Source organism: Talpa europaea (assembly GCF_964194135.1).
Source record: "Talpa europaea genome assembly, chromosome: 5".
Classification (NCBI taxonomy): Eukaryota; Metazoa; Chordata; class Mammalia; order Eulipotyphla; family Talpidae; genus Talpa; species Talpa europaea.
In genome coordinates this window covers 84,183,796-84,206,649 of record NC_140071.1, presented here as the reverse complement: position 1 = coordinate 84,206,649, position 22,854 = coordinate 84,183,796, and the positions used below count along the sequence as shown (strand labels likewise).

Genomic DNA, 22,854 nt, shown 5'->3' with positions numbered 1-22,854 from the left:
AGTCAGTGAGTATTTATTGTGTGAACTCTACAAGCTGTTAGTATGAATCAGGAAATATTACCAGCAAAGATCTTTGCTTCTGTGGATCTTAGACTTAATAGGGTGATACAAATTATTCCATGAATTTCTCCTTTATTAATAAACACTATTGAATATAGATGTATATAATATATATACATATATATGTATAAGTTTGCTTTATTATAAGAAACAACCCCAAAATGAATCAAATAACTAAAAAGTTGTGAGTTTGAAGAAGAGTTTTGAATTCATTTGCATTAGCAATCCATTTCATTTTCAGATAGACAGTGAGATTCCCAACAACTGATTCTTACTTGAAGCAAAACCTGAGTGTTCAAATACTCAGTCCAATGTTCTTTTCTTTTCCCCTGTGCTTTCAAAAACAGCTTCCTTAGAGGTCAACTTAATGTTTAAAATATAACATGCTTGACTTTCAGTGAAGCACACCTGAAACTTAATATAACGTTACAATCTAATGTTAATTCAAAGAAAAAAAAACATTCAAACATATACAATAATTTAAAACAATACAATATTTACAATAACAATTGTAAAATAAAAATTAATCATTAAAAATTATTTTCCTACTGTAGATGCAGGAAGGGACACAGTGCAGGTTTTCTAGGATCCCATGCAGACTGGGTAAAGAAGGAGTCAGGGTCCTCAGTGTTTTTTGCAGATCTTTTATTGGGGTTCACCAGGCATATGGCAGGCAGGAGTGCTGGGGGGCCAGGAGGCTGGCAGGCCTCCCTGCCCCCTAGCAGGTCTTCACTCTGGGCTCCCCGGTCTTCTCTCAGCTTCTGCTTCTCTTGCTTCTCTCTTGGCTTCTCTTTTGGCTTCTTGGCTTCTTCTGGCGTCCCTGTGATGCCGCCCTTAAAAAAGCATAGTCTTAGCCCAGGTGAATCCCATCTACCTAGGCCCACACCCTACTCCAGGGGCCCGCCATCAGGCATGCATTCAGGACCGCAAGGATCCATCATCTATCCTGATGGCGGGAGGGCAGAAAAGCCTGACATTTTCTTTACCCTACACCTACATTGACTTACACAGTAAATTCATAAAATCCAGCATAATATCCCTCTATATTAACTATATATCTTTTGGTTCCATATGATATAAATGCAAATTGAAAAACTGAGGCAAAAAGGAAGTGTTATTATAAGGAGAGCTCATTTTCACAAGGACCCCAAAATACAAATAGAGCTAAATTTGGGAAATGAACATTAAAAAAATCATTAGGACTAGCTGTATGGCCTTGTTTTAGCTGTTTCTAGAAAACCATGTGTTTGATGTCGTAATAACTTAGTAGTTTCTGAGGCTATACTGTCTGGGTTCAAATCCTGTCACTTAATAGCTGAGTGACCTGGAATAGGTCAATTAATATCTCTGACCCTCAATTTCCTCATCTGTTCAAATTAGGATAATGGGGCCTCTGTGGTGGCTCAAGGGGTTAAGACGCAGCCTATGAAGCTGTCTACAGCAACTGCAGCATGAGTTCAATCCTCAGCCAGGGAGCAACCCACATGGCTCAGCAGACCTCTTCTTATTGGTCTGCTGCTCCCCTTAGCAGTGTATTTCAGTAGATCAGCCTGTTCTGTCCCCCATTCTGACTCTGGTGACTCCTCTCACCTTCCACACCTCTGGCCTGTACCCTAGTTCTTTTATGCATAAATAAATAAATCTTCAAAAAAATAAAAAAATAAAATTAGGATAATGATTGCACTGTCTGATAGCATAATAGCAAAAAAGTAAATTAAATAATATCCATACTTGGCCACATGTCTACCTCATAGGTCTTTGGTAAATACAAATCATCATTATGAGATATGTCAGGAGCTGAGCTGCAGACACCAACTTTTGGGTGTGGGACCAGTTGATTAAGAAATCAAGACAAGGGCCTCCCCGGTGGCGCAGTGGTTGAGTGCTGGGTTGCGAAGCTGCCCGCGGCCTCTGTGGAGCCAAATCGATCCCCGGCTGCTCCCCGGCCACCGGAGGAGGGTCCCACATGGCGCGCAGACCTCTCCTGCTGCCCGTTGCTCCCCTCAGCAGTGTACTTCGGTCCTTCTGCCTGCTCTGCTCCCCGCTCTGGCTCTGGTGAATTCTCTCACCCTCCTGCGCTTCTGATTGTACCCAATGCATGTATAAACAAAACAGGCAAACAAATAAAATAAATAAATTAGTAAAACAAGCCTCTATTAAAAAAAAATCAAGACAAAATGAAAGTATCACTTGAGGCTTTATTATTCACTGCCATGGGAAAAGCAACTCTAGAAGGGAGATCTGGTGGTGGCTCTCCCAATGTTTCACTTTTCCCTCCCAGATTAGGATGCCCAGAAGAATCCATTTAGGTGGGATAATCAGGTCACAGCTGGCAGGAACTCCAAGCAAAAGCTTCTTGTATTTTAAGGAGGTAGGTTTGTTGGGTGGGGAGAGAAAAGGGGTGTAATGGCAGGATCAGGGCAGGATCTCTATGACCTGAGCAGATGGAGTAAAGGAGGAGTCCTGGAGCCATCAGTGGCTTTTCAGGCTTTTTTTGGGATTTTTACTGGGTGCACAGCAGGCAGGGGTGCCAGGAGGCAGGGAGGCTGGCAGGCCTCCAAGCTCCTAGCAAGTCTTCACTCTGTCTGGGCTCTCTGGCATTCTCTTGCATCCTCTGCTTCTCTGCTGCTCTGTTCATTCATTCTCTTTGCTTCTCTGCTCTCTGCTCTACTGGCATCCCTGTGACACTTCCCTTATAAGCCCAGTCTCTCAGCACAGGTGTACCCTATTATGCATACCCACACATTACTCCAGGTGCTTGCCATTAGGCATCCATTCAGGACCACAAGGACCCATCATCAATCCTAATGGCAGGAGGGCAGAAAAGCCTGATATTTTTTACCCTACCCTACAAGGGGGAAATTAGAAATGGAGGAGGACAGTACTACATATTAAGTCAGAATTTAGAAAAGTACCCTTAAGTTACCTCTTGCCTCTCCAGTGGTCTCAGCAGTCTTCTGGGGTTGACTTTGACCCAGAACTCAGGCAGAGAAGCCCTTGGATTCAGGCTTCTGGGCTAAGCAGGTAACTATTGCATGAAAGTGTGGCCAGAAAAGGGCCTGCATTCTTGACCATAAATATCTTCAACAGGCCTAACAGCAGGTCTGATGAATGATACAGAGTTTTTTGATCAGGAAAAATGTCAGGCTTTTCTGCCCTCCCGCCATCAGGATAGATGATGGATCCTTGCGGTCCTGAATGCATGCCTGATGGCAGGCACCTGGAGTAGGGTGTGGGCATAGGTAGATGGGATTCACCTGGGCTAAGACGGGGCTTTTTATGGTCAGCGTCACGGGTTCGCCAGCAGAAGCCAAGTAGCTGAGAACGAATAGAAACCGAAAGAGAAGCAGAGAAAGAAGCAGAGAAGCCGAGAGTAGAGAGAACACCAGAGAACCCAGATAGAATGAGGATTTGCTGGGGGCTGGGAGGACTACCAGCCTCCCAGCCCCCCAGCAACCCTGCCTGCCGTGTACCTGGTAATCTAAATAAAAATCCTGCAAAATCCACTGAGGACTCTGACTCCTCCTTTACCCGGTCTGCATGGGATCAGAAAACCTGCACTGTGGTATTCTTGACCCTACAAGTTGGATCCTCAAGAGGATTCAGTATTCTTAGGAAGACTTTCCCCAAAATGGGTGTAGGGTAAGTAATTATTGGCTTTTCTGCCCTCCTGCCATTAGCATTAATGATAGATCTCTGCGGTCCTAAATCCTAAATGTCTGCCTGATGGCGGACACCTGGAGCCTGGAGTAGGGTGTGGGCATGCGTAGGTGGGCACACCTGGGCTGAGAGGCTGGGCTTTTAAGGTCTGCATCACAGGGAATGGGGGCTGGGAGGCCTGCCAGCCTCCCGGCCCCCCAGAACCCCCACCACTGAGGGCTACAGGACTCTCCCTCACCCATCTGTTCAGATCTTAGAGATCCAGCTCTGTGCCTTCCTGGCACTACAATAGGTAACATTGTTTTGCCAAGGTTTGAACAATGTCTGGTGAGATAATGTAGGTACATGCTTTAAGATGAGGCCTGGGATATATAAAATGCATATTTGTTAATTATTACTCTCACTTTTATCATTGCTGTTTTTGTTATATCATTGTTCAAATAATAGTTCTAATATGACACCTTATTCTCCACAGGGTTAGGTAATATCATTCTTCATACTGAAAACTGTTAAGTAAAATTCCAGCCAAGTTAATTTTAAAGATCTAATTGACTTTATTAAATGATTCATGAATCAACAAGCATCTCCCCTGGCCGTGGAAAGGTACTACAAATAGTTATACAAAATTCAGTTTTTAAAACCAGAAAATAGAGTGGGACAAGAAAAGAGTGATTATCTCAGACAAAACTATCTTCAGTTAGAGAAGGCTGGTGGGTTTTATGAAGATTACCACATTAGTGCTGACTTGAAAATTCTGATTGATTGGTTTAAAATTCCACTTTAGAGAAAGGCCCAGATATATAACTAGGTTATGCATTGAGTCTTGGTGGACCCAGCATGAATGGCTTTATTTGCAGACTAGTTGTTGTTTTGTTTTTTAACAAGACAATTGAAAACAATTTCTTGATCTTTATTATGCAGATCTCACCCTTCTGCACCCAGGAAGAATAAGAATACAAATCAGTCCAAATTAAAAACAAAACAAAACAAAAGCTTCAGTGTCTTGGCTATATGCTGAGCTCTTCATTTAAGGTATTGTTTAAGAAACAAACTACGGGGCCTCCCCTGGTGGCGCAGCAGTTGAGCGCTGGGATACAAAGCTGCCCACAGCCTCTGCAGCGCTGGTTTAATCCCCAGCCACCAGCAAGGGTCCCACATGGCATGACAGACCTCTCCTGCCACGCCCACTACTCCCTCAGCAGTGTATTTCGTCAGTCTGCCTGTTCTGTTCCCCGTTCTGTCTCTGGTAAATCCTCTCACCCTCCCGCACTTCTGACTGTACCCAGTGCTTGTATAAATAAATAAATAAATCTTTTTTAAAAAAAGAAACTACGATCACTCAGGACATATCAATTTCTTGCTTAAAAAGCATCTAAATTAGTTTACTATTAAAAGTAAAGCCCCACTTTATGTCAGGAATTATGTATTTGTTAAGAGATGGTGGAAGACAAAACAGTAATTTTCCTGGGACCCAAGAAAACTTACAGATAATTGGTGCAATAAATTCCTGCCCTGATAGTTTATTCACTAGCCACTAGCCTTGCCTGGTACAGGATGAGGGTTGTAAATTAGCATGGAAGTTTAAAACAGATTATTGTTGGTACACAGCACAAATTAGTTCTATATGGGGATGCTGGGGTTTCATCTTCATTTGTCTCTGATGCAGCATATACAAAATAATTGTTCTATTAACTGAATCCTATGTAATTAAAAAAAAATGTTGCAGCTGTTTTGTTGATATTCTTAATATTTCTAAGTAAATGTGATTTTTTTTAATTAAAAATTTGAATATGGGGCCTCCTTGATGCCACAGGGGTTAAAGTCTCAGAGCTATCAAACTATCCCCAGCCACTCCAGCATGAGTTCCATACCCAGCCAGGGAGCTAACCCACATGGTGCAGCACACCTCTCCTGCCACACCTACTGCTCCCTTCAGCAGTGTATTTCAGTACATCCACCTGCTCTGCATCTCCCTCTGCCTGGTGAATCCTCTAACCCCCACACCTCTGACCTACACCTCAGCTCTTGATTGCATACAATAAAATAAATCTTTAAAATAAATTGAATGTGGGCCTCCCCTGGTGGCACAGTGGTTGAGTGCTGGGCTGCAAAGCTGCCCACAGCCTCTGCAGTACTGGTTCAATCCCCAGACACCGGGGGAGGGTCCCACATGGGACCCTCTCCTGCCATGCCTGCTGCTCCCCTCAGCAGTGTATTTTGTCCATTTGCCTGTTCTGTTCCCTGCTCTGGCTCTGATAAATTCTCTCACCCTTCTGCACTTCTGACTGTACCCAGTGCTTGTATAAATAAATAAATCCTTAAAAAAAAATGAATGTGATATTCCAATAAAAGAGAGGATCAAGATACCATATTGCAGCCAATGAGCTAGCCTGAGGCTAAGAACAGGTGATCAGGGAATGTTTTATAATAGCTATAGATATTTACATTAAGTTCTAAATGATGAGTAAGAGTTAATTCAGCAATTCATTGAAGAAGGACAAATGTCTAAGATTCTTCTAATTAAGGAAAACTATGTTCAAATCCATTTATTCTCATTTTGGCTGTACTTTGGAATCATCCTAGAAACTTAAAAAAAAAAAAAAAAAGTACTGATGCCTGGCTCTCATGCCCAGAAATTCTGATTTAATTGGCATAGGTTGTGACATTGGCATTAGGACTTATTTTTTTTTTAATCACCAATGGTTCTGATACACTTCAATGCTGTGTAAACAAAAGTTTAAATTCTTGAAGTAGGAGGAATATAGCTAAGAGAAACTGAAAAATATCTACTGTAGTTCAAGTTTAAAAACTGAGATTAAAGGTAATATGACATAACACTGATGTAAATTGTGATAAATCCTACATGTGCTGGGGGGCCAGAATAGAAGTCTAGTTTTTATCTTCAGAACAACAGAAAATGATGGAGTGATTTTAAGCATAGCATAGCATAACTGAATTTATCTTTAAATGTACAGATAATACTATAAAGAGAAGCTATTAAATGAACTTGGACTAAGATTCTGACAAGAAGATGGAGTAAAATAGACTCGAGGTTTTATTTTAAGAAGTTGAAATTGGAATATTGGCAATGGATTGGATATTAGAGGTAGTCAGACTGACTTCTTGGTTTCTGACTAGTGGAACTAGATGGATGATAGAGGATAGAATATGAGCTTAACCATATGGATATTTGAGATGCATTTGAGTTAACTAAGAAGTTGCATTGAAAAGATATTAGAATACAAAGAGATATATCTGGGTTTGAAGTTTTACATTGTTCAGGTACAAAAATCTAAACTGCAGTAGAGATGATTTACATTACACATTGTATGTTTCTAAAAATAATTATTGCACATATACAAAACCTTTTAATAGTAACCAAGTAAACAAAGATGATTAAGATGGTGCCCCTGACATTATTATTAAATAGTTAATAGAGGATATAGTAAACATTGCAAATTATTTTTTAAAAGATTAATTTATTTATGCATAGATGAGCTGGGTTATAGGCTAGATGTGCTGGGGTGGGGGGGTGAGAGGATCACCAGAGACAGAGTGGGAGCAGAACAGGCAGACTGACTGAAATGCTGAGGGAAATAGCGGTCTAGACAGGAGAGGTCTCCTGTACCATGTGGGTCACATCCCTGGCTGGCTGGGGATGAAACTCATGCTGCAGTGACTGCTGATAGCTTCATAGTGCTGAGACTTAATCCCTTGCACCACCAGGGAGGTCCAGGATTGAGAATTCTAATGTGATTTTTATATTTTATTTTTTTAGTGTTTTATTTTATTTTATTTTTTAAATAAATTTTATTTTTATATTCCCCATACAATTGCAACCCCCTTATTTGGACCCTAATCCCTCCCCACCCCACCCCCTACCCCCCATAGAGTGCCTCTTGTTCATAGTTGTTTGTTGATTTTGATTTTCACTTTCCTATAGTTATTCATTTTCCTGGTCCCTTATTTAAGTTTTCTAGATTCCTGCTATGAGTGAGAACATCCGGTATTTTTCTTTTACTTTCTGGCTTATTTCGCTGAGCATGATCCCTTCCAGCACCATCCATGTTACTGCAAATGACATGTGTTTATCTTTTTTGAATGCTGAGTAATATTTCATGGTGTATATGTACCACATCTTCTTGATCCAGTCATCTATTTTTGGGCATTTGGGTTGTTTCCAAAGCTTAGCTATTGTAAACAGTGCTGCTATAAACATAGGGGCTCAGGTGTTCTTTGGAATTGATGTTTCTGTATCCTTTGGGTAAATACCTAGGAATGGAATTGCTGGATCATATGGAAGTTCTATGTTTAGTAGGTCCAGAAATCTCCACACAGCTCTCCATAGTGGTTGGACAAGTTTGCACTCCCACCAGCAGTGCAGGAGAGTTCCTTCTACTCCACAACCTTATCACATTTGTTGTTTCTAGTTTTTTTTTTTTTTAATATGTGCCATTCTCACTGGTGTAAGATGGTGACTCATTGTAGTTTTGATTTGCATTTCCCTGATTACAAGTGATGTTGAACATTTTTTCATATACCTGTTGGCCATTTGCATTTCCTGTTCAGAGAAGTTTCTTTTTACCTCTTCTGCCCATTTTTTGACTGGATTATTTTCTTTGTTTGTGCTGAGTCTCATCAGCTCTTTGCAGATTTTTGTGATCAGTCCTTTATCATTAGTGCTGTGTGCAAAAATGTTCTCCCAGTCCATGGGGTTTCTCTTTGTTTTTGTTATTGTCTCTTTTGCTGTGCAGAAGCTCTTTAATTTGATGTAGTCCCAGCTGTTGATCTTTGCCTTCACTATCACTGCTTGGGTGATGTGTCTGTAAAGATGTCTTTGATGTGCATATCACATAGTGTTTCGCCTATATTTCCTTCTATGTATTTTATGGTTTCAGGTCTTATGTCTAGTTCTTTAATCCATTTTGAGTTGATTTTTGTGTATGGTGTGAGGTAATGGTCAAGCTTCATTTTTTTGCATGTAGTGACCCAGTTTTCCCAGCACCATTTATTGAACAAACTTTCTTTGCTCCAATGTATATTCTTTGCTCCTTTGTCAAAGTTTAGTTGACCATAAATCTGTGGGTTTATTTCTGGATTTTCTATTTGATTCCATTGGTCTGTGTGTCGGTTCTTGTTCCAATGCCATGCAGTTTTGATGATTATGGCTTTGTAGTATAGTTTGAAGTCTGGGAGTGTGATGCCTCCATTCCTTTCTTTTTAATTCAAGAGAGCTTTAGCTATTCGGGGTTTTTTGTGATTCTATATGAATTTCATCAATAATTGTTCTATTTCTTTGAAGAATGACATTGAAATTTTTATTGGAATAGCATTGAACCTGTACATTGCTTTTGGTAGGATGACCATTTTAATACTGTTTATCCTTCCAATCCATGAGCAGGGGATGTCTTTCCATTTCTTTGTGTCTTCTTCTATTTCTTTTAACAGTGTTTTATAGTTTTCTTTGTATAGGTCCTTTACCTCTTTTGTTAGATTTATTCCCAAGTATTTGATTTTTTTTTGTTTAGATAATAAAAGTGATTTTTTTTAATTTCTTCTTCTTCAGATTTATTGTTTGTGTATAGGAAGGCTACTGACTTTTGCATGTTGGTTTTGTATCCTGTCACTTTACTGAACTGATTGATGAGTTGAATTAGTTTTTCTGTGGAGTTTTTGGGGTTCTCTATGTATATTATCATATTATCTGCAAATAGTGATAGTTTGACTTCTTCTTTTCCTATTTGGATTCCTTGTATGTCTTTCTCTTGTCTTATTGCTCTGGCTAGGACTTCCAGTATTATATTGAAAAGCAATGGTGAGAGTAGAAATCCTTGTCTTGTTCCAGATCTTAATGGAAATGCTTTCAGTTTTTCACCATTGAGAATGATACTGGCTGTTGGCTTGTCATATATGGCCTTTATGATGTTCCTTGTATCCCAAGAATTTCAAGGGCTTTTATCATGAATGGGTGTTGCACTGTCAAAAGCTTTCTCAGCATCTATTGATATTATCATATGTTTTTTATATTTCTTTTTATTGATGTGTTGGATAATGTTGATTGATTTTCGGATGTTAAACCATCCTTGTGTCCCGGAGTGAATCTTACTTGGTCATGGTGAATCATCTTATGGATATATTGTTGGATTCTGGTAGCTAAAATTTTATTGAGGATTTTTGCATCAGTGTTCATTAGTGAGATTGGAGTGTAGTTTTCCTTTTATGTGTTGTCCTTGTTCGGTTTTGGTATTAGTGTAATGTTGGCTTCATAGAACATGTTTGGTATTGTCCCTTCCTTCTCCATTTCTTGGAAGAGTTTGTGAAGGATAGGCACTAATTTGTCTCTGAATGTTTGCTAGAATTCATTTGTAAATCCATCAGGTCCTGGGCTTTTATTTTTGGGGATGTTTTTGATTACTATTTCAATTTCGCTGCTTGTAATTGGTCTGTTTAAGTGTTCTATTTCTTCTTTATCTAGCTTTTGGTGATTGTAGAGTTGTAGGAATTTGTCTATCTCCTCTAGATTGTTGAACTTGTTTCCATATAACTGTTCATAGTAGTTACTGATTATTCTTTTGATTTCTGCTGTGTCCGTTGTGATTTCTTCTCTTTCATTTATGATCCTGTTTATTTGTGTTTTCTCCCTTTTTTCCTTTGTGAGCCTGGCTAGGGGTTTGTCTATTTTGTTTATTTTTTCTAAGAACCAGCTCTTGGTTTCATTGTTCCTTTGGATTGTTTTTATTTTAGTTTTGATTTCATTTATTTCTGCTTTGGTTTTTATTATTTCTTTTCTTCTACTGGTTTTGGGGGTTTTTTGTTGTTCTTTTTCTAGATCTTTGAGCTTCGACATTAGGTTTTTTCTTTGAGTTCTTTCTTGTTTCTTGATGTGAGCCTCTATAATTTATGTGTGCTATATATTTTCCTCTTATTACTACTTTTGCTGCATCCCATACATTTAGGAAATTGGTGTCCTCCTTGTCATTCAATTCAAAGAATTTTTTATTTTCTTCTTTGATCTCTTCATTAGTCTAGTGGTGTTCCAGAAGTGTGGTTTTCAATCTCCATGAGGTAGGAGAGTTCCTTGCCTTCTTTTTATGGTTTATTTCTAGTTTGATGCCTTCATGGTCAGAAATGATGGTTGGTATGATTTCAATCTTGGTGTATCTGTTGATGTTTGTCTTGTGTCCCAGTATGTGATCAATCCTGGAGAATGATCTGTGTGCGCTAGAGAAATATGTCTACTCCGTTTTTTTTGGGGGGGTTAGTGTTCTATAGATGTCTGTTAAGCCCAAGCGCTCTAGATCCTTATTTAGAGCTTTAGTGTCTTTACTTATTTTTTGTCTCGTTGATCTATCCATTGTTGATAGTGGTGTGTTGAAGTCTCCCACTACGTATGTGTTTTCTCTGATGTCTGTTTTCAGAGATGACAGTAGTTGTCTGATATATTTTGGTGCTCCTTCGTTTGGTGAATATATGTTAATGAGTGTTATTTCTTCTTGAAGTATTGTCCCCTTGATCATAATAGAGTGACCGTTGGGGTCTCTTTTTATCTTTTTGAGTTTGAAATCTGTTCTATCTGATATAAGTATAGCTGTTCCTACTTTCTTTTTTGGTCCATTTGCTTGTAGGATTGTTTTCCATCCTTTAACTTTGAGTCTATTTTTATCTTTTGTAGCTAAATGTGTTTCCTGGAGACAGCAAAAGGTTGGGTTTTGTGTCTTTATCCAGCCTGCAACTCTGTGTCTTTTTATTGAAGAGTTTAGTCCATTTACATTTAGAGTTAATATTGATATGTTAGCATCTGTATTTGCCATTGTGTTTGTCTTTCCTTTGATTTTATTTATTTATTCTTTTAATAACTGAATTTTTTTTTTTTGGCCTTCTTTCGTTGTTATTTGTTCCTCTGAGGTTCTGGCTTTAGGACTCCTTGTAGTATTTTTTGGAGTGGGGGTTTAGTCGTAATGAAATGCCAGAGTTTCTGTTTGTCTGGGAAGGTCCTTATTCTTTCTTCATAGAGGCAGGAGAGCTTTGTGGAATAGAGTATTCTTGGTTGGCATCTGTTTTCTTGGAGTCTGTTGACTATGTCCCTCCATTCTCTCCTTGCCCATAGTGTTTCTTCGGAGAAGTCTGATGTCAGCCCGATTGGTTTCCCTTTGCATGTTATCTGTTTCTTCCCTCTTGTCAGCTTCATTATTTTTTCCTTGTCCTGGATTCTTGGGAACTTTACTATTGTGTGTCTTGCTGTATTTTTCTTTTTGTCATGGAAGTTTGGTGTTCTTCTTGCTTCTTGTATATCTATTTTCAGCTCCTTCTTCATGTTTGGGAAGTTCTCTTCAATTACCTCCTTGAATATTTTCTCTGTTCCTACATCTCTCTCCTCTTCTTCTGGGATTCCTATTACTCTTTTATTTCCTTTCCTCATGGAGTCAGAGAGTTCCCGAAGTCTTTCTTCGTTCTTCTTCCTTCGTACTTCTCCTTCCTTTTCTGTTTTGGTTCTTTTTATTTCTGTGTCTTCAAGAGTACTTATTCATTCTTCCATTTCATCTATTCTGCTTTCATTGCTTTTCCCAGATTTCTTTAGCACCTCCATTAATTTTTTGATCTCTTGCATTTCTTTTACTTCCCTCTTTAGGGACTCAATTTCATTCTTCTGATCATTGATTATTTTTCCCTTATCATTGTTTTCCTTTATGACTTCTGTCAGTTTTTAATCATGGCAATTTTAAATTCTCTTTCTGGAAGACTCAGAAGTTCTTCCAACTTACTGTTGTTGCAATCTGGGTGGTGTTTTTCTTTTTGCGGTGTGCTTTTTTCCTGAGGATTTGCTAGGTTGTGTGTGGTTTTTCTACTCCCTACTGTCTGTTTTCTAATTTGCCGTATGCATTGGAACACTCTGTTGCTGGGACTGGCTGGCATGTTGGGTGAACTTCTCTGCTCCCCTCTGGCTCCTCCGGGAGCCATTTTTCGGTTTCAAGCAGTCTATAGTGAAGAAAGGCCCATGTTCTAAAATGCCCATGCGGGGACACGCTCCCCTGTGTGCCTGGTCTTCCCTGGCGGTGGGTTCCCGCTCCAGCTCTGGGCTGGGACTGCAGGTCAGTAGGGGCCTGGCATGGGGAACTTCCCAGCTCACCTATGGCTCCTCAGGGAGACTTCTGCTGGTTTCAAGCAGTCTTTACTGATGAAATGTCCCTGTTCTAAAATGGCGATGCGGACGCACTCCCTGTGCACCCGGTCTGCCTAATGTGATTTTTAAATGACCATTTAAAATATTGCAAAATAGAAAGGAATAAAAGAGAAGAAAATCCAGCAATTTATTACAAGCTGCAATCATTAAATACTAAAATATTAATAGAAAAATATAATGTTCTTATTAGAGACTAAAGCCCATTGTTCTCCCCCATAGTCACTGTGTCCTTCTACACTTTGTTCTCCACCTTCTTTTTATCCCTCTGTTAGTCTCATTTATAGAGTTAGATTTCTAGGGTCTGTTCTGGTTTGGTTTTGTCTGACCCTTGGTGGATTTCTCTACATTCCACATAAAAGTGAAATTATCTGATATTTGTCTTTTTCCTTCTGACTTATTTCACTCAGTATTATCCACTTGATTCCTATCCATGTTGTCTCAAAAGACAAGTGTTTGTTTGTATGTATATAAATTAGTATATTCTTTTGTTTATATACCACATCTTCTTAATACATTCTTCTGTTCTTATTCCACTCTTCTGGGACCTTGGTTGTTTCCATAACTTGTATACTGTAAATAGTGTTGAGATGAATATAGGAGTGCACAAATCCTTTCAAATTAGTGGTTTTGCACTCTTTTGGTAGATACTCAGGAGTGGAATTGCTGGATGGTATGGTGGATCTATTTTTAATATTTTGAGAATCTGGCATTACTGTTTTTGCATGGACTGGTCTAGTCTACATTACCATTACAAGTATAAGATGGTAGGTACTTTTTTCTCACATTCTTGACAATACTTTCTTTTGTTTGTTTTGTTTTGTTTTGGTCTTTTTGATATTAACCATTCACACAGGTGTGAGATGATATCTCATTGTGGTATCAATCTGTATTCTCCTGATGATAAGTGATGAGTGACATTCTTTTGTGTGCCTGTTGGCTATCTGTAAGTCTTTGTTGGAGAAGTGTCTATTGTCTATTAAGATATCATCCATTTTAGGATTCAGTTAGTTATCTTATTTTGTTGTTGTTGTATAAGTTATTTGTAGATTATGTCTGTTAACCTTTTATCAGATGTATGTTGTACAAATATTTTCTCCCATTTAGTAGGGTGTATTATTGTTTTAGACATAGTTTCTTTTGCTGTGTAGATGTATTTTAGTTTAATGCAGGTGCATTTAGAAGAGTTAAAACTATCACTATTTGCAGATGAAATGATATATGCATGGAAAACCCTATAGAATCCACTAAAAAAAAAACTACTAGAAAGAATACCTCAATACAGTAAAATATCAGGCTACAAAATCAATTTATAAAAATCAATTACATTTCTGTATGCAATGAGTTGGAAGAAAGAAAGCAAGAAAACCATCCCTTTCATGATTGCATCAAAAATAATTAAATACCTGGGCTTCCCCAGTGGTGCAGTGGTTGAGCGCTGGGCTGCAAAGCTACCCACAGCCTCTGCAGTGCAGGTTAGATCCCTGGCCACTGGGCGAGGGTCCCACATGGCACACAGAATTCTCCTGCCACACCAGCCGCTCCCCTCAACAGTGTATTTCGTCAGTCTGCTTGTTCTGCTCCCCACTCTGGCTCTGGTGAATTCTCTCACCCTCCCGTGGTTCTGACTATACCCAGTGCTTGTATAAATAAATAAATAAATCTTTAAAAAAATAATAATTAAATACCTGGGAGTAAATTTTTAAAAAAGGAGGTGAACTACCTGAACAATAAAAACTATAAGATATTCTTGAAAGAAATATAAGAAGACACCAAGAAATGGAAAAATGTTTCCATGGATTGGAAGAATTGACATTTGTAAAATGGCCATTTTGCCCAAAGCAATGTACTGATTCATTGCAATTCCTTTCAAAGTTTCAAGGGGCTTCTTCAAGAAACATAACAAGTGGGCCTCACTTCTGGCACAAGGGGTTAAACACAGCAGTATGAAGCTATCCTCAGCCTCTGCAGCACAAGTTCAATCCCTGGCTGGCCAGCAAGCTACCCATATGGTGCAACAGACCTCTCCTTTCTCGCCTGCTGCTCCCCTCACCAGTGTATGTCAGCCAGTCTGTCTGTTCTATTCCCCACTGTCTCTGGTGAATCCTCTCACTTCACATACCTCTGGCCTATACCCTAGTTCTCGTATGCATAAATAAATAAATACTTTTTATAAAGGAAGCATTACAAACATTGCCAAACATTATGTAGAATCACAAAAGAACAAATGCAATCCTGATGAAAATGTGGAGGTGGTGGTATCACACTCAGGATTCAAATTATACTACAAAGACACAGTAATCTAAACAGTATGGTGGAAGACTAAAAGCAGACCTGCAGACAAGTGGAGTAGAATTGAGAACCCAGAAATAAACCTATAATTATATGGACAGGTAATCTACAGAGAAGCCAATATATACACTAGAGAAAGTAATGACAGTGCAATCAATGGTGAAGCAAAACTGGAAGCCACATATGAAAGAATGAAACTCAACCACTATTATCCCATATAGAAGAAAAATTAACTCCAAATGATTTAAAGACTTGGAATGTATTACCTGAAACCATAAAATACCTAGAATAAAACACCATATAATTGCCTTCAGTGATGTCTCTGTGGACTTGTCTACAACAGTTAGTGAAAATTCAAGCAATTAAACCAGAGAAGTTGTTAGATATGCCTCACACTTGAACCTAAATAATTTTTTTGTAGTTTTTATCAAACACTGTTTGTCAGCTTTGATGCTGCAAGGAATATGACCTATTGTACATACAAATTCAAATTGGATCTATGTGAATTTAGGTAACTTGTATTACTTACCATTTGAGTAAGTTATACAATCAAACAGATTACTTTGAACTGAATATCAGGGAGAAAAGTAGATATAAATAGAAATTAAGAAAACATAAAACTTGAGAAACAATTTTTAAAATGTAGGTTATCAATATTTCTTCTGTACACCAAAGATTGCTCTTATTTATTTCCTCATTAATCATTTTCCAGTTTTATTGAGAAGAATTTTACATATATCACAAATTATTTTATTTTATTATTTTTATTATTTTTTAAGATTTATTTATTTATACAAGCAATGGGTATAGTCAGAAGTGTGGGAGGGAGAACAGGCAGAAGGACCAAAGCACACTGGTGAGGGGAGCAGTGGGTTTGGCAGGAGAGGTCTGCTTGCCATGTGGGACTGTCACCTGTTGCAGGAGATTGAACCGGCACTGCAGAGGCTGTGGGCAGCTTCGCAGCCCAGCGCTCAACCATTGCGCCACCAGGGGGGGCCCTCACAAATTATTTTAAAGATTTATTTATTTATTTTTTATTTATTTATACAAGAACCGGGGTACAGGCCAGATGGGAGGGAGGGCTAGAGGATTCACCAGAGACAGAGCTGGGGACAGAACAGGCAGACTGATGAAATACACTGCTGAGGGGAGCAGTGGGCGTCACAGGAGAGGTCTGCTGCCCCATGTGGGACCCTCGCCGGCCAGGATCAAACCAGCGCTGCAGAGGCTAAGGACAGCTTCACAGCACAGCACTCAACTGCCTGTGCCACCAAGGGAGGCCCTGTATCACAAAATTTAAGACATATGATATGACGTTTTGATTTACGTATTTTGTGAAATGTTACCACAACAGTTTCAACTAATATCTATCTTCTAATATTTATATACAATAAAAAGAATATAAAAAAGAAAATGAAAAAAATTCACCTTGTGATGAGAACTCTTAGGATTTTTCTTAAGATGTTTTTCTATATACTATACAGCAATGTTAGCTGTAGCCACATGTAATGTAAATTATATTCTTAGTACTAATTTATCACGTAAGTAGAAAAATACCATTTCATCATCTTCTTCCAATTTCCTTTTCCCCACCTTTCACCAATGGCAACTGTAATTCCAGTCTATTTTTTCTATGAATATTGTGTTTGTTGCTTTTTTGTTTGTTTGTTTACTAGATTCCACATATGAGATCATATGGTATTTGCCTTTGTCTGACAAATTTTATATCCATGTCAGAATTTTCTCTTTCTTACAAATGAATAATAATCTGTGCACATGCATACACATGTATGTTATATTTTTCTTTACCCATTTATCCTTTGTGGGCCACACAGTGTTTCCATATCTTATCTGTTGAAAATAATGTTACAATAAATGTGGGAGGTGATGGTGCATAAATCTCCTTGATACAGTGTTTTCATTTTCTTTTGGTAAATGCATGGAAGTAGAATCTCTTGGCCACAGGGTAGTTCTATCTTTTCATTAATTTGAGGAATCTCCCTAGTGTTTTCTGTAGTGAGCACGCCAATTTTTATTTCCACTAACAATGCAGAGGGTTCCTTTGCTCAACATTCTTACCAACATTTGTCATTTTTTGTCTTTGATAATAGTCATTCTAACAAGTATACATGATATCTCATTGTGGTTTTTATTTGCATTTCCATGAAAATTAGTGATGTTGAATTTCTCTTCATGTATCTGTTGGTGATCTATTTGTCTCCTTTGGAAAATATCAATTCAGATATTTTGCCATTTTTTGTTTTACTTTTACAATACTGTATTATGATTTCGGTAACTAGGTTGACAGCTCCTCAAATATGTGATACCATACCACCCCCATCATCAAAACACTAAAAGTCTTTTTCCCTAAACCTTTGAGCCACTTCACCCTTTCCCCCATCCCTCAATATAGCTTTCCTCCCTCTCCATAGCCTCAATTCTTCAGTCATACTTCTAAGTTTCATTTTGGTTTAGTTTTTTCTGTTCCTTTGCTGTTTTTCTCTATATTCTATGTATGAGTGAAATCATCCAGTATTTTTCTTTCTCCTTCTGTCTTATTTCACTTATTTTCACTTATTTCTGTCTTATTTCACTCCAGTTTCATTCATATTGTTGGAAATGGCACATATTCAACTTTTTATTTTAATACTGAGTAGTATTTCATTGTGTTCATGTGCCATGTCTTCATACAACTCAATGAAAAGATAAAGAATAGAATCAATCAAAAAATAAACTGAAGAACTAAACAGACATTTCTACAAAGAAGACACACAAATGACCACACAAACAGGCACTTGAAAATACATTCAACATCACATCAGGAAAATACAAATCAAAACCACAATAAGATACCACATCACTTCAGGAATAATCATTTACATGTGTGTATGCATATATGTATGTATATGTATATGTGTGTGTGTATAATATATATAAAATGTGAAGATGTGAAGAGAAAGGAATCCTTGTATATTATTGCTGGGAATGTTGACTGGTCCCGTCCCCATAGAAAACAGTATAGAGGTTACTCAGAGTATTACAAATAGATATACCATATGATCCAGTAATTCCATTCCTAAGTATCTAACTGTAGAATACAAAATCATTAATTCAAAGCAATCTATGCACTCCTATGTTCATCGGAGCCCTGTTTACAACAGAAAGGTTGTGGAAAATACCTAAATGCCTAATCACAGCAGTGGGTTTTCCCACTTTTTAAAGATTTACTTATTTATGCATACAAGAACTGGGGTGTAAGCCAGAGGTGTCGGGGGGTGAGAGGATTCACCAGAGACAGTGGGGCACAGAACAGGCAGATCTACTGAAATACACTGCTGAGGGAAGCAGGGGGTGAAACAGGGGAGGTCTGCTGTGCCATGTGGGTTGCTCACGGGCTGGCTGGGGATTGAACTAATGCTGTAGTGGTTGGGGCTCGCTTGATAGTGCTATCTTTAACCCTTGTGCCACCAGGGAGGCCCGGTTTTGCCCACCTTAAAAAATAAGATCCCTTTGTTTTCCTATTGAGTTGTGTGATATTTTTAAAATATATTTTGAATATTAATTCATGATAAGATATAGTGTACAAATATTTTCTCCAATTTAGTAGGTTGCTTTGTTTTTGGTCATCTTTTCCTGTGCAGACATTTTTTTAGTTTGCTATTGCCCCATTTGTTTATTGTTATTTTTACTGCCTTTGCTTTTGAAGAAAGATACAAAGTATCATCACCAAACACTGCCAAGGATGATAAGGAGCTTACCACTTATGTTTTCTTCAAATCTTTATAGTATAAGGTCATACAATTAGTCTTTTACCCAGGGGCCTCCCTGGTGCACAAGGGGTTAAGACACAACCCATGAAGCTATCCATAGCCACTGCAGCACCAGTTCAATCCCCAGCCAGGGAGCTACCCACGTGGTGCAGCAGACCCCTCCTGACTCTCTTGCTACTCCCCTAAGCAGTGTATTTCAGTCAGTCTGCCTGTTCTGTCCTCACTCTGTCTCTGGTAAATCCTCTTACCACCCACACCTCTCACCTGTACTCCAGTTCTAGTGTGCATAAACAAATAAATATTTTAAAAAATAAGTCATGGGGCTCCCCAGTGGCGCAGCGGTTGAGTGTTGGGTTGCGAAGCTGCCCGCGGCCTCTGCGGCGCCAGTTCAATCCCCAGCTGCTCCCCGGCCACTGGAGGAGGGTCCCACATGGCGCACAGACCTCTCCTGCGGCCCGCTGCTCCCCTCAGCAGTGTACTTCGGTCCTTCTGCCTGCTCTGCCTCCCGCGCTGGCTTTGGTGAATTCTCTCACCCTCCCGCGCTTCTGACTGTACCCAGTGCATGTATAAACAAACAAAACAAACAAACAAATAAATAAATAAAAACATGCCTCTATAAAAAAAAATTATAAAAAAAATAAAAAATAAGTAATTAATCCAGTTTGAGTTAACTTTTTAGTTCTTCTGTTCATTTCTTGATTTATTCTATAGTATGGTATACACATTTTCATTTTAATTCTTTTATATGTGGCAACCTAGTTTTCACAATACTATTTATTTAAAAGATTATCCTTTCCTCATTGTATATCCTGGACTCCATTGTCATAAACTAAGCGGCCATATATGTATGAGTTTATTTCTGGGTTTTCTATTCTGCTTTATTTTTCTGCACGTATTTACTTTTTTTTTTTTTAAGATTTATTTTATTTATACAGGAACCGGGGTATAGGACAGATGTGCGGGAGGGTGAGAGAGGGAACAGAACAGGCCGACTGATGAAATACGCTGCTGAGGGGATCAGTGGGTGCGGCAGGAGATGTCTGCTCACCATGTGGGTTGCTCCAAGGCTAGTGGGGATCTAACCGGCACTGCAGAGGCTGCCAACAGCTTCACAGTGTTGCGCTCAACCACCTGCACCACCAGGTGGAATATTTTGTGGTTCTATACTTACTTTATGATTATTGGTTCTATTTTTGTGGACACAGAAAAATGAAAAGACTCATCAAATTTAGAGGGAACTATGCCATAATATGTGTGTAAAAGAACCTGAAAAAAATTAAAATGTGAAGAAACATCATATATGGTACAAGTAATGTTTAAAGTTACTGCCTTGGTCTGAAGACAAGATTTATTCTACCTAGTTCATTTTCTCCAGATGCTTTTTGATAGATGTTATTTAGAAATTGCAAACACTGAAATGTTTTAGAATTTTTAAACTAGGTTCTCCCTGGTGGTGCAGGAGTTAAACACAGTGCTATCAAGCTACTGCCAGCCACTGCAGCACAAGTTCCATCCCTGGCTGACCAGGTATCTACCCAAATGGCATAGACCTCTCCTGTCTTGCTTCCTGCTCCCCTCAGAAATATAATTTAGTTAGTCTGCCTGTTCTGCTCCCCACTCTTTCTGGTGAATCCTCTCACTGCCCCCCCCCCACTTCTGGCTTACATCCCAGTTCTTATATGCATAAATAAATAAAAATCTTCTGGGCCTCCCCTGGTGGTGCAGGCAGTTGAGCGCCTGCAGCTTCTGCAGCCTCTGCAGCACTGGTTTGATCCCAGCCAGCCAGCAAGGGTCCCACATTGTGCGGCAGACCTCTCCTGTCTTGCCCGCTGCTCCCCTCAGCAGTGTATTTCGTCAATCTGCCTGTTCTGTTCCCCACGCTGACTCTGAGGAATCTACTCACCCTCCAGTGCATCTGGCCTGTACCCCAGATCTTGTGTAAATGTATAAATAAATCTTAAAAAATAAACAAATAAATAAAAATATTTTAAAAATTAAAAGAAATTTTTAACTATCAACTCCAGTTATAAAGGAGATAAAACTTAAGAAACTGAAAATTGTATATTTACTTGTTTATTTATTTATTTATTATTTATTTATTTATGCCTGCATGAGGGTGGAATGTACTGCAAAGCTACTTTTTTTTTAAAATATTTATTTATTTATACAAGCACTGGGTACAGTCAGAGGAACAGGTGGGTGAGAGAATTCATCAGAGCCAGAGCGGGGAACAGAACAGGCAGACTGACAAAATACACTGCTGAGGGGAGCAGCGGGCTTGGCAGGAGAGGTCTGTTGCGCCATGTGGGAACCCTGCTGGTGACCAGGGATCAAACCGTTGGTGCAGAGGCTGCGGGCAGCTTTGCAGCCCAGTGCTCAACCTCTGCACCACTAGGGGAGGCCTGAAAATTATATATTTTAAATGTTTATACAGTACAGAAACTGCTCTTTAGGTTGTGATGTTTTTCTTGTAATTAATATTATGACTAGTTAGCACAGCAAAAATTGGTATTATTAGATAGATGTCATTTATCTAGGCAAACTTAAATAACAATTCCAAGGGAGACAAAAAAGAAATCCCTGGTTTATTTTTGCAATTTAAATATCTTTATCATGAACAAGATGATATCCTAAAAGCTACTCATTAGAAATCAGTAACATAATGGAAAAGTTGGATAGTACCTTGGAAATTTAACTCCTAATGTTACGGATCATTTTTCCATTAATATTTGCTTTAGGGACTAAAAATCTTCTTGTAGAAGTAATTAGAAAAAGTGCCTATCAAGGAATGTAATTGAGGATAGACTTTGGATGACCTCAGAAGAGAACAAAACCTCAAAGAAGTCTTATAAAGTTTTAAATTTGTCATGAGGCCTACAATATCTCTGATAATTAGACTTTCAACACATTTGGATTTGTTAATTGGATCTAAGTTCTAATTAGACTTTTATGTAACTAAAAATGACATACCCTTCTATGAATTTAATGTGCTTTGCTTTTACAGCTGAAGCCAACAATTAGCAGTATTTTCCAAATGATTTTAGCATGGAAAGTGCTGGACTTTTGTTTATGCTGTGAGATATCTTCTTTTAAGATATATTATGTAAGATTTAGTTATCTCAATTAAGTTTCTTTTGGGGAGTGCAAAAAGAAACTTGAACTTTAACAGGAGGTAACAAAAATGTTTATTTTGAGGGAGACTTGCCAATATGTTAATGACTTTGAAAAGTCTAAAGCAATGTGTAATAATACAAGAAAATAAATCATTCTTTAGGAAGAAGCTGCACAAATAACCAGGAGCCCCCATAAACGATTCAGCTAATGAAACAACTCTCCTAATATGACTAATGTGTTACATTTTGAAAGTGTGCAAATTTATCTAAGTTTCCAAAAGTGAAAGGTCACAGATTTGACCTCAGGATTAATAACATGATGTTTCTTCCCATGATACCTGTTACATTATCCTTGTGCTGAGGCTTTTTTCCTTGAGCAGTTATCTGCTAAATCAAGTCACTGCATCTCCTTTCTCCTTATTTCTGAGTCGAACATCATCATTTTTATCATCTTTCCAGTTTATAGGGAGTAATTTAAAAACTGGTAGCCCTTAGATTTGGATATTACAAGAGAACAGAACTGTATAAGTGTGTATATTTAAACAAAAATTTTGGAGAATAAAGATAATTGAATCACTGCAAGATAAAGGGAAAAACTGATGTCAAAATCTTTCAAACAAATTGATAGCTCTGACAAAAAAAGGGCAAATTATATAGTTTATGTATGTGACTATTGAGATCAACAAAGTCATACACATGAATTTTTCCTCAAAAGCAGTAACTACCCACATTAAAAATCTTAGTTTTTTTCCCAATAAAAGCAGTGTAAGACCTAATTAAA

General features: G+C 38.4%; 1 protein-coding gene across 3 annotated transcripts in view; it reads left to right on the top strand.

The window, feature by feature from the left end:
• The window catches only part of GRID2 (glutamate ionotropic receptor delta type subunit 2), a gene marked incomplete at its 3' end in the record, with an annotated part of 1,748,121 nt that overhangs the window by 1,241,113 nt on the left and 484,154 nt on the right, over positions 1-22,854 (top strand). The window lies entirely within an intron of this gene.